Below are 14835 nucleotides of genomic sequence, written 5' to 3'. Positions count from 1 at the left end.
GAGTGGCTGGACCTTCAACCAATGGAAAACAATCCGTAAGAGAAATCTGGTCCTCAGCCACTTGGCCTCCTCCAAAATTATAGTTTGCTACAGGTTAATTTCTCTTGTCTTTTGGTTGCTGTTAGGGGAAGTATGCCTTCATTACCAGGGCTCCCCATTTCAGTCTAATATTAAATTAATTGTCAACCTTCCTGCTATCTTATTTGCAACCCACTAAAAGGTACATTCAGATTAGGCATTTCTCAGTTGTCACAGGGAATTGGCACTTAACCTGCAATGCTTTTCCACAGATGAGAGAACAGTTCACAGCAAATACTGTATTTGGAGAGTTCAGCCTTAGTCCTAGCCCTGTATTGTCTATGAATAGACAGGAAGACAGAGTGAATGAGAATGCTGAGGTTATCAGGTCCATTTCCTAACTATCATGTAAATGATAACATCCCTTCCACAAGCTGATCTAATGTTATCTCTGAACACACTACTATTCTTGTCCCCACTACTCCTTCTGGAAGCCTTTTCCAGAAACTCCTTCATCTGTTAGCCAGGAATCTTTTTCCAGTTTTGTATCTACATTCCATCAAGACCAGGTTATAGAAAATTTCTTTTGTGTCAGCATTGCACTTGCACTTAGAAACTGTCCCAATGCATTTATTGACAGCAATCACACACCTTCCCTGCCTGTATTTTGATATGCTCAATCTCCCTTCTTCTCCGCTCATAACACAAGGTTTCCTGGCCTCTTTCATCCCACCAATGTTTCCTTTACCAGTTTCAGTTCGCTCACTGACATCCCATGAAATGGCATTCAGCTTCCAGTCTCTATTGAAATACCTCACCTGATGCATCTTAGGGACATTTCTCCTGTTTCTTTGGTGCCTGAGAGTCACCCTTTCGTCAGTGCCTATTGCCACCAACGAGGTCACACTGTAAGCAAAGTTCCTATTGCCTATGTGTGTGTCCTGGTGCTTTCTCCTATTAAACTTTGTTTAGTGACTCCCATTCCAACCCCCAAGGACACGCACTTTCTTTCCTCTGCATTCAGGTTCTTCTTGTTCACTGGCAATGTCTCCAAACTTTGTCAACTCCAACATTTCATTAGCACATTCCTAATTTATGCTCCAAGGTCATTAACGAAAATGTTAAATAAGATGAGTCAGACTGATCCTTGACTAGCTCTGCTAATGAGCCCTTCTCCTGCCCTGTGCTTCCCCTTTCACAATCTGTTGCTGTCTCCCCTTTTAGCCATTCCTCACCACTCTCACACGAAGTCCCATCCCTTCCCGCTTAACTAGATGTTTCCCATGTGGCACTTCATCAAGAGCTTCACTGATGTCCAGACAGATTAGATCTGCATTTCCTTTGTCCAAGGAATCAGTTATTTTTCCAAAGGGAGATGTCAGCTTACTCCGGTGTGATCTTTTATAAATCCAGCTGGAATTGATGCCAAACACCATAAACTTTTCTATCTTTGTTATTATCAAGAACATATCCTAAAGCCTTATAATAATATTGAAGTTGCATCAAGAAGCCTTTAGGTCCTCTTCCAGGCCCAAAACATATATCTATTTGCTCTTCAGTTCTGTGCTATATCACCTGTTTGATATACCTATTAAAATATTTGCTGTCATTTCGTATTTCTAGCACATCCACAAGACTGGGGGGACCTCAGTTCGCACGGAAGTGTGTGCCTTTTCAAATTACTCCATGAGTGCTTTGATTCAACAGATTTTAACCTATAAATGACTCATTCACTGTGATTATTCGTTCGAGGATTCGATAGCTAAGATTTATTATTCAAGCACTGTCACGAGTAAACCTATCACAAACCACGTGGCATTATTATTTCCTGAATCATTATTGTGCTCTCAAATCATATGCCCTGACTTTAGTGAGCTCCACCTGAAACTGCTTTGTTTGCTCTCTTACAAATGAGCTTAAGATACTGATTAACAAACTTGGGATTGAAAGTCTGAAAGTTATTTCTCAGGAATATCCAAATAGGAAGAGATGAGGGAAGAAGTCCTCCTGCAAAAGGCAATGGAAAGATAATGTGGACCCAGTTCAGGCAACGTTCAGACCAGAACTTACTGAAATGGTTGTATCTACCATACTCTGTTTTGTCCAGGTCTTGGTTTCTGAATATGAACTGGTATTTTATTTAATGCTCATTTTCAAAATAAAAGCAAAAATTAGTCCTTTACTACTTTATCTAAAGGAAGTCATCCTGGTTTTGGCTTACTTCAGGCAGGCAGGATTGGTATGTGTTTGTTTTAATATAATTTCATTTGCAGTCTCACCCTCATACATATCATTCATAGACACATCATCAATGCATCCCTAAGCACCGTGCCACGCTGTCAGATGCCACCTCTGTCACACTGGAGATGGTGCCACTTTCTGGGTGATAAAAGTCACAGCTCAGACCACAGCACATACCAGCCACCACTCACAGGAACAAATATAAGAGGGACCTAAAATTCAATCATTTGACAATTCTCAGTGAAGTTCCTTCCTGAACATTAACTCATTCATTTGATGCTATTAAATACACTTAAAAAGAAAAAAATCAACATAAACTGGAAGGGTAAAAGCCATTATGAAAGCCAGGTTGCTTATTCTCTGTGCCACTTGCACTCCTTTGCAAAGCGCATGTATTGTACACTGCGGCCTGTGTAAGGAGAGGGATAATAGCTTTTCATGCACAGTTTATCAGGATTATAACTGCTACGCCATATATAGAACTGTGTGATAAACGCATTATCAAAATTACAACTGTATTTTAATCACAGCGTTAACAACCTCACGGAACATCCCTCTACAAGGCAGACAAACCCAATAATGCTCAAGCCGCAATCTGAATTTTGAGGCCTGCATGAGTGTTTGAGGGTTCAAAATTAAGTAAAATGAGTTTATCTACCCCTATTCCTATAATAATACTTAGCACTTAGCTCTTTTCATCTTCAAAGCACTTTACAAACATTAACTAATTAACTATTAATTGGTAAATTTGAAAAGGTTGAGAGGTGAGGTGAGTTTCGGATAAGACCCGGCAATACGGATGTTTAGTTTATCTGTGAATTACTTAATCATTAGTGAATCATAGAAATTAGAAATGAAAAAGACCTATAGGGTCACCCTGTCCAGCCTGCTGCCATTGCAGGCTTTTCCCTTACAATATATTCTCAAGTGCTTTGTCTAGTTTAATTAGAAATTATCCAAGCTATGGGGCTTCCACCATTTCCCTTGGGATATTCCTCCTTAGTCTAATGTATCTTCCTGTTAGGAGGTTGTAATGTTCAACATAAGTTTTTCCTTGCCATTTCATCCCATCATTTCTACATATGCCCTCTCGGATCATTTCAAACAATTCCTATGCAGTTTGCTTACATCCATATTTTTTCCCTTTGCTCCTCCTTGGCTCACTGTGGCATAGAGCCACAGTATACTGGGAATTATCTCTTCTTGAAGAGTAAAAAGCAAGCCTTTATTGCCACTGAAGGCCAATTCCAGCCTAAACCATATTCTAGATTAAACCACCTCGATTCACTTCTCTTTGGAAGGTGGATTCTGATATACTTTGACCTGAGGTATCAGCCTGGTCAAATCTCTCCCCAGTATGACCAGTACTCTCCTCGTCCATACAATTTAAGCAGGCTGCAAGCTCCTCAGAACATCTAAAGTGATTCGCACAGCCTTGCCCCTGATGTTCATGCAGCCAATACATGGCTTTTCAGCCCTGCATCAGTGCTGGTCTAGTACCAAGCCTAAGCTACTGCTTCTTTTTGTTCAGAGAAACAAAGTTTATTCCTTTCAACCAAGAGGTACATAAAGATAACCCTAAAGGAGCTTGTTGCCAGGACAAACTGAGATATGTTGCTATGAATTGAAGCAGACCTAAGGAATTAAACAAAGCACTGTAGTGTCACAGGATACTAACATGTGCATCGTACCAGAAGGTCTAAACCAAAATGGTAGAATGAAAAAATCACTGCACCTCATCATATCTTCACATCCTTGGCAACACTCACAATTCACAGCTTCTTCTGGTACCTCCAAAGGTAGGAATGCTCCAGTTTCCCTCTGGACATCCTGTTTTCCTGTCTGTCTCCTCCTAAAGGCTACTTGCATGCTTCTCCAAATCTTGCACCAATACTGTTTTGCCTCCATGGCTATATTACATTTTATATGCTCATTTTGCTAGAGCAAGTCAGCTGGATCTCAGTGCTCTCCCAATAACAATCAACCCAGGGGTTCCAATTGCCACAAGCTTCTTACGCTGCATCGTTGTTTTCCACGCTGGTGAATCACAGGAAGATGTAAGATATTACTGCATCAATTGGTGTATTTAAAACTGTCGTTCAGCTGATCAGGATTCCTGAAATGGCACCATAGGTCTTCACCAAAGACAAACATGCCGGTCCAGATGATCCATACCATACAAGACAAGGTTGATTTGAATTTAGAACCTTTTCCTTTTTTTATCATTTCCTAATGTAAAATCTTGATGGTGAAAGTCTAAATAACCTCCAGCTATATAATGCACAAAGACAACCATGTGTCACTGGTGAGACTTCCCTTCAGACTGCGATAACAGACCACTTCTGGCCAGTTTACTGCAACAAAAATAAAGCTGAGGATTTAAACTTCTAAAAGTAAACAAACAGAAGTAAATACACTTGACCTGAGACACTCAGCTGAGAAGCTGGGTCGGGCTGTCTTAATTTATGACCCAGCAAAAGCTGATGAGAGCGTTTACAAGACTGCATTGAGATCCCCATCTACAGTAGTGTCTGGGCCAGCCATGATACCTCAGAACCAGCCTTATCTACTGGGAGGAGGGATGAAAGCATGAATCAAGACTCTTGAGACAGTGCCAACTCCTCCAGCAAAACTCTTCATACATAAAGGAAGAGAAACAAAGTTCCTGTTTCCCCAAAGAACTTTAAAAGCTCTCCCACATTCGCTGCATATCACTTTCCTCCATCAATGATTGTAACAGCACCGTTAATAATCCCTAAAGCCTGCCATAACTTGAATCCAAACTTTGAAGGCTCTTTTTGCTCTGGAGGAGATATACTTTCAGTCTAGTAGGGGAAAAAAAACAAAGCTGTGAGGAGTTCTACAAAATCAGCCAGTTTATTTTCTTATAACAACATGTAAAAGAGTGCAAGTTTGAAGATGCATCAGCAATTCTTGTGAATATTTTGTAGCCCTTGATTCAGTATTTACCTGGAGGGACAACATTCGCTTTATAGAAGTCATCATCTGCCTATCATTTTTGCAGCTTCTGGTACTTAAGAAGTAGTCAATTTGGCTTTTATTTTTCAAATTATAGAAGAAAATAAATGTTCTCCTTTCTTGTGCACCATAGAAGCACATAGCTGCGGTCTTAAATACAAGCAATTCAACTGCAAGCTATTAGCATTTTTATTTAATTTCTTAATTTGAAGGGAAACCATCTTGGGGGGAAAAACAAGAAAAAGGAGACTAAGCTTATACAGAAATCAATTGTGGTGCTTCTCTGCCAAAAAAATCCCTCTCACACCAGAGGAAAGATTTTATAGAGCAGTTGGTGGTATCTGGGTGCTTTGCTTGAAAGGCCATTTCAGAAGGGGCTACATTCAACCCACCTGAAAATACTGTTCCTCCCAATGCCAGGCATCCAGAAAAAAGATGGAGCCAAACCCAGTGGTTCCTTGTCTGCACAAGAAATCCCATCTTTTCATAAGCCACAATAGTCTAATGGCATTTGAGTCACACGTGAGTACAGGTAGCAGAGCCTGGCTGAGTATTTTCAAACTGGTAACAGGGATAAAATTACATTCATCCATAATTAATACACGCTCAGTCATTTTTAAAGAAAGATATTTTTCAGGCAGACATTCAAAGAGCTGAGTTTTGATTTTTCACTGGTGCTAAAGCGTTTCCCAAGGATGTGTGTGTCTGTGTGTGTGAGTATGCGTGCCTGTGTAAGGGAGAGAGAAACAGAACTTACATATTGCTCAAAATAAGAAAAAACAGCCTTAAATGTCACTATATACACTTGAATAACACAATTTGACAAGTTGCCAGAAACCTCCCCAAACAGAAACTACCAGCTCACCAAAGCATACAGGACACATGACGTTGCTCTCACAGCCATTCAATAATCATATGGACCCGTCCCCTCTCAAAACCCAAATCCTCACTTGCTCAGGTCACATGTAAATGGAATGAGCCCTTGCTGGACTCTTTGCATACACTTCACAAGCCCCATCCCTCTGCTTGGCATAACGGTGAGAGACCCCAGGGTCTGGAGGTGGAGAGGACCCGCGCTGCAACAGCGGCGATGGCATGGGTCAGGGCTCAGCCACGTTGGCAGTTCACAATGCAGATGCTCACCCAGCGTGTCCTCACATTGTCACTTCTATCAGTGGATGGGCCCAACTCCCTACATTTATTATTTTTTTCTTTCCTCCCCTGAAAATCAAAAAGCGGTTCATGAGTTGGTCGAGAGCCAGCAAAAATGAATAGTAATGAGCCAATTTCAATAGAAATAGGCTCATTACCATGCCAGCGGCTGATAAAACCAAATGCTCTCAATTCTCTCCAGCAAACGAGGTGCTGGAGGCAGTGTCCACCCTCCTGCCTGCAGGAAATAACTCACAATTTCAAAATTAAAAGAATCAAAATACAAGTTGGAGTTTATTCCTATGTTCATACCTCCGTCCCCCTGCAGGGTTGTTTCTAACTAGCTGGCAAACAAAAAAAAGCAGCTCAGATATTGCTCAGAGTCTTTTTTTTTTTTTGTGCAAAAGAGAAGAAAAAATAATATATATGTATTTTTTTTTCTGTACATTGTTCACTCCCTGAATGGTAATGGGAAATCCTGTGTAAAATCCCGCAAAAGAGGCAGTCTAAGGAACTTCTTTGAATTCAGCACATTTCTCCACGCACAATGGGAGGCTACAGGTATTCTTGAGTGTCAGACACCTTCTTGCAACTTCTCAATTGAAAAAAACCCAAAACTGACAACAAAAAACACCCCCAAAACCCATACAAGCCCCAAACAAAACCCTAACCAAGCAAGCGTAAGCCTCGCAAGCCAAAAACCCTAAACAAAAACACTAAACCAAGCAAAACCATAAACTTCTCAAGCCATAAAACCACCACAGAATGACAGGAAGGTGTTGATGAATTAGCATGATTCAGAGAAAATAAAGAAACAGACAAGTGATTTCTTATGCTTTTGGTTTCTCCACATGCTGCCGAACAGTGGAGGATGCATGAGGGGCATGACAAGGTCTATTATACTCTGAAGAGTTAAAATCATTCCATTTTCACCCCAAAGTGGTTTGGACACATAGACTATGGGATGGACAGGATGTCCTGAGTAACAGAGAGAACCCAAAACATACGGAGCTGAAATACGTTGATACCAGTGTTTGGCCTCTGGAGGAGGACACACAATTGGACACTAGGATACACAGTGCATCCCCTCACTGGTGTGCTCTGCCAGTGAGAATGAGTGGAATCAGACCCTTTTGCTCCCAAACTTCACAAGGGAAGAAACCAAAGCCAAATTACAGGAGTAAGAACTCAATACTATGGTAAACTGAGTATAAACATCTCCTGATATGTTTCTAAAGCAGAGTGATTAGCAGGGCTGGTTTTTAACCAGAGGAAATAGAGCAGCCTGGAAGAAATTTCCTACGATGAAGATGGCAAAACACTGGCACAGATTGCCCAAAGAGGTGGTGGATGCACCCTGGAGACACTAGAGGCCAGGCTGGATGTGGTTCTGGGCAACCTGATCTTGTTGAATTTCTTTCCTGTTAGGGTGGTGAGGCACTGGAATGGGTTGCCCAGGGAGGTTGTGAGTGCTCCATCCCTGGCAGTGTTCAAGGCCAGGTTGGATGAAGCCTTGTGTGGGATGGTTTAGTGTGAGGTGTCCCTGCCCATGGCAGGGGGGTTGGAACTGGATGATCTTGAGGTCCTTTCCAACCCAAACCATTCTATGATTCTATGATTCTATCATAGAATCAGCTAGGTTGGAAAAGACCTTTAAGATCAAGTTACCCCAGCACTGCCAAGGCCACCACCAAACCATGTCCCTGTGGACCTCATTTCTATGGGTTTTTAACTCTTCCAGCGACGATATTCCTGCTTATTGCAAAGGGTTGGACTAGATGACCTTCAAAGGTCCCTTCCAACCGAAACTATTCTATGATCTGTGATTACCTGGCTGCACAGATTTCTTCCATTTTCACTTTTCAGTTCAGGATCAATATTTGGCAGATACCCCCCTTCTCCACATCTCCCTATCCCTGGCTAAGACAGTCCCCATTGCCCCCAGCCAAGCCTTCTTGACTGTCTGCTTGGTCAAGCCAGCAACACTTAGCCTCCAAAAATTATTTCATCTCCTGCCATAAAACCTTGCAAGGCTTTTCCATTGCAGCAGCTTGAGCATTTTAACTATCCCCTCTTTGCCCTGCCAGCCATTTAAGCCCTGAAACTACAAGCCGGCTGAGTAGAGTACATCATCTGTAAACTCGACTTGCCTAGTCAGGGGATCTGGGGGGCTTTCTGCAGCACTGAAATAGAGCCTTTTAACACTGAACGGTGCAAATTGTCCACTGGGGACAACTTCAAATGTCTCTACAATGCATATTTCGCAGCGCTTACTGGCTGGCTCCGGCTGAGCTGCTACTACTTATTTAGGAGCCTACAAAAACTATTTTATAGATTTTGTTTTGCTAGAGTAAATATTAAGTTTTAAATACATTAAGAAGAATCAGGGCAGGAAGAGAAACAGATTAAATAAACCTTTCAGAGAGACTATTTACTTTGTATTTGTGTTTTTTCTAACAAACTCCTTTCCCCAAGGTCAGGACACTGACATTTTAGTACACACAGGCTTTAAAAATGAGAATGCTTGTTCTCTCACACACGTTCACTGAAGGCAGCTCCTCCTGTTAATATTAAACTTTTCTATCTGGTTATGACACTGGCTGATATAATAAAGCGGCGATAGTCTTATTATTCAAGCACTGCCCTGATAAATTATCTACACTAATTCTGGAGCCAAAGTTGTCTGGTTCCAGCTGGTGCTGCTTAGATCTGTCTTAAGTCATTAGGAATCAGTGGAAAACTCTATTTCAGAGTCCAGGTCTGACCCCTTCTTGTCCCCAGAACGTCTATGTGTGGATGCTTACACACGTACAAAACACATCCTCACTGCTAATCCACTTCAGTTAAGGTTTATTCAGAATATTTTGCTTTAAGGGGGTTGTCCCCTTTAATCTCTTCTCTTTCCTTCCTGTTATCTGCAGAAGGTAATGCGCCGTAACTCGGTATCACCCACAGAGCAACTCTTCAAAGACAAAGAGAAAAGCAGGACGTAACTAATTCAGGCAGAGACCCCCTTGTTTACTGATGGGATTTCAAAGCTAGGTCTCTCTCTGCACTGATAGGAATGATGATGTAGCCCAGAGTTTCCCCAGGCTCCCTCCGCAATCCTTCACATGGTCCATACTTGTATACACACTTGAGATGTGCACATACAAATTCCTGGCACTGCCTGATGCAGACGTTCACACGCAGTATTACCACAGATAAAGTTTTACAAATTGGCTGATAAACAGAGACCGAGCAGTGGTCACCTTCCAAGCAAAGTATAAACCTCAACTGCTCCTTGCCTTTGGGTCCTTTTAGAATCATAGAATCACAGAATAGTTACGGTTCGAAAGAACCTCAAGATCATCAAGTTCCAGCCCCCCTGCCATGGGCAGGGACACCTCACACTAAACGATCCCACCCAAGGCTCTGTCCAACCTGGCCTTGAACACTGCCAGGGATGGAGCACTCACAACTTCCCTGGGCAACCCATTCCAGTGCCTCGGCACCCTCACAGGAAAGAATTTCCTCCTTAGATCCAATCTAAACTTCCCCTGTTTCAGTTTTAACCCGTTACCCCTTGTCCTGTCACTACAGTCCCTGGTGAAGAGTCCCTCCCCAGCATCCCTATAGGCCCCCTTCAGGTACTGGAAGGCTGCTCTGAGGTCCCCACGCAGCCTTCTCTTCTTCAGGCTGGACAGCCCCAACTTCCTCAGCCTGTCTTCATACAGGAGGTGCTCCAGTCCCCTGATCATCCTCGTGGCCTCCTCTGGACTTGTTCCAACAGTTCCATGTCCTTTTTATGTTGAGGACACCAGAACTGCACACAATGCTCCAGGTGAGGTCTCACAAGAGCAGAGCAGAGGGGCAGGATCACCTCCTTCGCCCTGCTGGTCACGCTCCTTTTGATGCAGCCCAGGATCCGGTTGGTTTCTGGGCTGCGAGCGCACACTGCAACCGGCTCATGTTCATTTTCTCATTGACCAGCACCCCCAAGTTCTTCTCTGCAGGGCCGCTCTGAATCTCTTCTCTGCCCAACCTGTAGCTGTGCCTGGGATTGCTCCGACCCAGGTGTAGGACCTTGCACTTGTCGTGGTTGAACTTCATTTTGGAGCTGACTGAGCCCATGATGCCAGAGGGTTGGCACCATGTTAGTTTAAATGTCCCTGTCCCACCTGCCCATTCACATTTTATTCCATCGTGCAAAGACATGGTCTGAAAAGACCGCTGAGTTTACTCACCTCCCTGCCAATGCAGAGCTGTTGCCCTGCAATTCATTTCTTTGTAGATCACCCAGTCTAGTTTTAAATGCCTCAAACTCAAGTCATTTGGTTCAGTACAACAGTAAATGGATTAAATCCTAGTGCCCATGGACAAAGTCAAACTCGTTCATCAAAGGATCCCTCCTGAGCTTCAAACCTGTGAGTGTACAAAGCAACAGAACCTCCACCCCTCCATCCCAGCAATGACTCAGCAACCTCAGACATCCATCCATCAGGGAATTTTCTCCTCAATATCCAGTAATTCTACCCAGTTCTCTCTGACCTACCTTCAGTTTCCTTTCCCTCTTTGCACATCCCAGTCACACTGTACCAACATCATAGTACCAACGCCATCCACACTCAGCCCAACATGTTTGAACCCTTTTTACTGCCAAATCTCAGTGCAAACTCCCATCACTCCAGGATGACCCCAAGGCTTCACTGGAGACTCTAACTATTCTCCAGTGGCTGCAAGACTTTTCCATGTTAAATCTCTTATTGTCATTTACTCCTGTTTCCCGTTTTCAGTTCCCTCCATATTATTCCATATTTGCAGCTCCTCCCCATTTGATATCATCTGCAAGTATTTTCCTTACCTCAGATCATTAATGAAGACGTTAATTAACGTGAGAGCTCATGCTGTGGTAACTCACCAGAAGCCTCTTTGCAACTCCATGTCTCTGCCCAGCTTTTGCCTTTGTTTCTGGTCTCTCCGCCGGCATTCAGGGCATGCAATGGGGTTTTTACTCCTGCGAAAGTCAGAGAGATGGCATAAATGTGATGAGGGAGGATTTGGGAATGCTCTTTGGGAATGTTCCTTCCATTGCTGGCTTCCTGCTAAGGTGTGTGTGCCCATCTGTACAATGGGGGCAATCAGACAGGTAGACTGATGATAGGTAGGACAGGTAGGCTGATGACAGGTAGGACATGGAGGCTGATGTATATATAACATGCTGTTATACGTGACGTATAACATGCTGTATAGCAAAGTGATGCTGGCAGTATTGCTGTTAGCTTCTCTGGTAAAATATCCTTCTCTACCCTTCGAGTAAACAACAGCTTTAATTCTCATACACACGATATTTAGCACGAGGTAAACTTCCAGATGAGGCTTAAGGCCCAGGGAATCTGTGCAACACACACATGTAAAGGTATGCCTAAGCACACGTATGCATTCAGAAGTGTTGATTCCACACTGCGATTAAGAGGTCATTAACACTAACAGAAAATTACAATTTACTCAAGTTTCCCAGGAAGCTTCATCTGAGAGTCCAGCAGCTCACCCAGCATGTCCCCCTATTCCAAATCGGTTCCTATGGTTCACAAACAGACCCAGATTCCTCCCCAGATAAAACCTGCGCCAGCCATGTGTGTTTTCAAACACAAAGTAGCCTGTTTTCACATATTTGAAGGAGGAAACTCTCTTTATGGATGCAAAACCTCAGCAGAACCAAGCCCTTTTAAAGCAGCATCCTCGCTGCATCTCTCCCAGGTAAATTATCAGACAGCATTTTGCAAGAGAAGCCCTTAACGGGGACCTCTAAACAACGTTGTTTTTACGTGCCGAGAAAGCTCAGCACAGCCCCAGACCAGCCCTTTTTTGAGGCGAGATGAGTCAGGAGGAAAGGGCAGGTCAGCAACCCACGCTCGAGGTCGCCTCTGTACAAACACCTGCTTGTTCGCAGCTCGCACCTGCACTGACTCACAAACACAATGGGGCTGGCTCCATCGATACAGAACCTCTGCCCTGCGCCGCGGGGCAGGCACGACCTCCCTCGCAACTTTAACGAAAGGCAATGAAAGAGAAGAGGGTTTTTTCTTCCCCTACCGGCCCCAGAAGGTCAAGTTGCTCTCCCTCCGATGTCGTACTTCTGAAAGGACTAATTGGGCCTTAAAGATTGCAGGTGTCCTGCCAAGCGAGTGCAGCGGCGCACGCTCCCCGCCAGTTAAAGGATGCCTACAGAAAGCAGCTTCTTTATGTGACCCATTGGTTTTCACCCAGTTCCATTCCAGACACACAGATGCCTGCACAGAAAGGATTAAATAAGACGGAGAGCACCAGGGGGGAATTTCCCCCGCGGGGTGGTCATCTGCTGTCCACCCTGAATCAGTGGGTCAAGCAGTTTTGAATGGCTACATCAGGGTTTTTTCCATGCTGCACACTAACTAGCTCACCACTACCATTAGCTGCCAGGTATAATAGATATGTAAGGGTGAACAAGGCTATTTACTTATCTCTTCCCTCTCACCACCCTCATTCTGTTTGGGTTTTGACTTAGCATCAAGTTTATTTAAAGTCTTAAGGCTCACTCTCTCTGCCTTTCCCAGTGCTTGCAGGAGCTTTTCCATGCAGATCATGGGCTGGCAGAGCCTCACTGGGGCTGGGACACCTTGACTAAGGCCAGTGGACACATGCTAGAGGCAGCATGCCACCAATAGAGGCAGTGGGGATGCGGGTTATCAGGGTAATCCACAGCAGTGGTTCAGCTAAGGTGTTACTTGTCCCTGCCCCAACACAGCCCAAAACCAGGCATTTTGTAAGTCCCTCCTTTTAGTTTTTGCCACTAACTGTGTTTGTATAACACTCCTTCTTCCCCTCCCTCTGTTCCCAAGGTTCAGGTGTGCTGATTTCCCACCAACTCTCATTCAACCTCCAATATCTTTCTTTAAGAACATCTAGTAAGGTCAAGTTTTGCTTCCAAGGTACCACATTCTCTTTCCGAAGCAGGAGGAACAGAGGGCTTCATAAGCCATCCATCCCCTCCAACGACAGCCATGGGGGAACCCCTGAGCAGACCTAGCAGTAAACAGATGAACTTTGTCCCAGCACAATGCTGGGGACAAGGATGTCAGAGATCACCCTGGGTTAAAGTTTTCCCAAAGGGAATGCACTGAAGGCAAAGTGCTGCATGAGAAGGGGATAAAGATTTTTTCATCTGAATTGCTTAATATGTTGCCTTCCCCTACATTGCCACTAAAAATGTCATTAGGGCCTGTTTATTGCTGCATGTCCACCAAACTCATACAAGAGAAAGAAAACAGGGGCATTGGTTCTCTCTACAAAGACCCTTGGAGTTGGTACTGCACATCAATAAACTATGCCAAGACCAGGGATTCGACACATGACTTTTAGGGATCCTCCACTGCCTCCTCCAAGTCTGCAAAGGAAACACCTACAAATGGTTTGGGCTTTCTCAACAGCCTGATGTTCCTGCTACTACGCAACCCTGTGGTGGACAAGAAGGGCATCCCCCTCACCTAGCCCCAGACCAGTGAACACACCAAAACCCATACTGAGCATGATGAAAGATGGGTATGGATGGATCCATCTGGGTAGGATATCAGCATGGTGATGCTGTCAGAAGCTAAAGAACTATTTACCTTTTTCTTACTGGGTTAAGTAAGGTAGAGCTCCCCAGTTTGGATATCAGGCCCAACAGAGGTGGCTCCTGCAGCAGAGCCACCACCACAAGTATGTGTGGTGAAAGCCACCCTTAACTGTAAATGCAAACATCACATCCAGAGCTTTGGTACTCCCAAAGAAAACAAACACAAGTGCTCTTGGGCACTTAAAGGTGCTGAGGAGAAGGGAAGCAAATCCAAACCTCCCCCCTTTTAAGTCTGGGTTTAAGCCTCCATCCTCATCAGAAGCACCTGCATCGGTTAAAAGCTGCTGGGTTAAAGCTCTTCAGTGTTCTGTTGGAGGTACCAGGTAAGTTTTAAACAGCCACAAAACCTGTATGAGAGTCTCTCCATCGATTTGAAAGCCACCCCCGTGGAGTTGCTGGAGCTGGAGGTAATCTGGTGCTCATAAAGACGGGCAGCATCAGTGCTCTGAAAGGGAAATGTATTTTGCATCATTTCAATCAACACAATGGAAAGTGAGTGCTTTTGATTTGGAAAGCAAGCATACAATTACCATGGTGCTCAAACAGCCAGGACATATTTTAGGGAGAAAGCTCTCCACTTGCCCTGGGTGAATCATGTCTAATGTTTTGAGGAGGATTACATGAAGGAGTCAAGCAGCAAACAATAAGAGTGAAACTTAAAATAAATACCCAACCCTAAAGGCCTGAGCCTTTTCAATCTCTCTCGATTGCAGGGCAGATTGCCATCTCTCATGTCCTACCTGAATCCCACAGCTCGTAGCTATTACAAAACAAATGCCAGTGAGGGAATGCATGGCAGACGCCAGGGG

Source organism: Lathamus discolor, chromosome 5 (assembly GCF_037157495.1).
Source record: "Lathamus discolor isolate bLatDis1 chromosome 5, bLatDis1.hap1, whole genome shotgun sequence".
Lineage (NCBI taxonomy): Eukaryota > Metazoa > Chordata > Aves > Psittaciformes > Psittacidae > Lathamus > Lathamus discolor.
This window is presented reverse-complemented; position numbering follows the sequence as displayed.